Source organism: Onychostoma macrolepis, chromosome 10 (assembly GCF_012432095.1).
Source record: "Onychostoma macrolepis isolate SWU-2019 chromosome 10, ASM1243209v1, whole genome shotgun sequence".
NCBI classification, from domain to species: Eukaryota; Metazoa; Chordata; class Actinopteri; order Cypriniformes; family Cyprinidae; genus Onychostoma; species Onychostoma macrolepis.
The window spans coordinates 23,534,283-23,536,607 of record NC_081164.1 but is presented as its reverse complement, the minus strand read 5'-3'; positions in this window follow the sequence as shown (position 1 = coordinate 23,536,607).

Here is a 2,325-nt window from a genome sequence, read left to right as displayed (position 1 = left end):
TTTTTATTTTCAAAATACATAAAATACTTTTTGCCAGTCAACCTCTTTATTATGCAGTTGATTTTCTGTGTCAGCTAGTTCAGACATGCCACTTTCATATGAGCTGCAGCTGTACAAGTCCATCTAGATTTGGGTGAGTGAATTTTCATGATTCCTGTAAGGAAATAAGGAATAATGCTGCCTTCATGTGCAGAAATATCCTACTTCCCACTTCTGAAGTTGTGATTACGAGCTTGTCACGTTCAAGTGCTTTGCTGTCGGAAAGAATCATGGAGGACCCCGTGTTTCTTGGGGAATTTTTATTAAAGCCAAAATCTTTTGAAGATATTTTATTTTGAGTAAAATGTCCCATTCATTGACAACCATTTAAACATTCACAGTGCCATTTACTTTGTCAGCTTGACAATTCTGGATTTTCTGTCAAATACATGCTTTTTTTGCGGTGTATAAAGCATACAAAATGCTTGAAATAGTTATTGCAGTTCTGTATGCATTATATCAAAATGAGGTGATAATGCTTGTCGCAGCAGCAACTGTTTTCCCCATGTTTAAAGTTTATGACCTGCACAACTCAAAAATGTTGGGTATCAAAATGATCTATTTCCTAGCAAAAGGGGATAATAACCGTTTTAATAATTATCACTAGCTCTGGACATTAGAGCCAGTCAGGCTTGATAATTTGTTTGTTTTATTTTGGTCAAATTTTGGTTTTATCAACTAGCTTGTCGGTTGTATTTATTAAACTTTAAGCATTACTGCTTGCTATGGTGGATAAAGTTTTAGTGGGCAGGACTTATTGACCCGTTAGGGAGATTAAAAACATGAATAATAAAGTGAGAGATGAGTTAATAAAAGTGCAGTATGCTGTGAAAGAGAACTCAAGAATTCAGTAGGCCTACTCGCATTCTGAAAGCCAGCTTACCGTGTGCGCGCCTCGAGACAAACTATATATAACAGTAATGATAAAGATATAGGGTCCCACTTTACATTAAGTGGCATAACTTTAATCACATAACTGCAGCAGCACATGCTTAGGATTCGCTAATAAAGTTGTCTTTATAATTATCATTCTTGGTGCGAACAAGCCTTAATAGTGGTACTTCGCTGGATGGCCAGTTTTCAAATGTATTTTATGTATTTTCAAAATACAAAATACTGTATTTGTATTTAAATACATTTTTGCTGGTAGTATTTTGTATTTTTATTTTAAATACATTTTCATGTATTTATGCACACAAATCACTGACACATGCTCTGTTGTCTGCGCGCGGACATGAAAAAAACTATTAGCGGACTGTATTGATGATGAAAATAATGCGACAAGTTACACTTTCAACTTAACACTTCATTTTTGGATATTATAGTATGATAATAGTGTTACAAAATAGCCTTCTATAATTCATCTGATTATTTTATTATTTAAGAATATTATATAGATTATATAAGTTTTCTAATAAAAAGCTTCTTTTCTCAGTAGTCTTTAAAGAAATGGAGAATTATCTCTCTACTATTCAAACTATTGTTCAAATTGTTCAGTTATTCTCTGTATATAATGTACACACACACACACACACACACACACACACACACACACACACACACACATACATATATATATATTGTTGTAATGTTTTGTTGTTCAAATCATTAAAAAAACAAAACAACTTACAGCTTAACAATTAAACATTGCATGTTATCCATGCAGTTTTATCCATTCTTTTAGTTTGTGTCATGATAAGCTAAAATAAACCTGAATATTTTTTACCTGCTAAAATTGTGCCAGATTACTTTTGGCTCGTCCATAACATTGAAAATGGAAGGTCAAATCAAGAGTATTGCATTGTGGGATACAGCAAGGCATGTAGTAAGCTCTGTTGTACACTGAACATTTTTGGCAAATGTAACAGGTCATCCGCGCATTCTCTGCACACAGAATATTCAGTCTATTGCAGCAGTGGTAAGAGTAGCCTATGCTGATTCTGAACATAACCAGAGTTTGCATGGAATTACATTGATAATGTATAATCACAAATTCATCCACACTGTCAAAAAATGTAAAAATGTTACAGTAAAAACATGTGCCTATTTTTTCCATATACAGTACATAACTGCAATTGGTTTAACGTTGCAATAAATGCAATTTCTCTAAAAAATCCGGTTGAATGCTTGATTTTTGCAAGCGAAAACTATGAATTATTGTACAATTTATGATGGAAAACAGTAAAAGGACACTCCCAGATTCTTTTCTTTGGTGTTTTGTGTTATATTTTATGAGACTTATTAAATGTTGATTGCATTATTTTAATGTTGGTGTGTAACCAACAA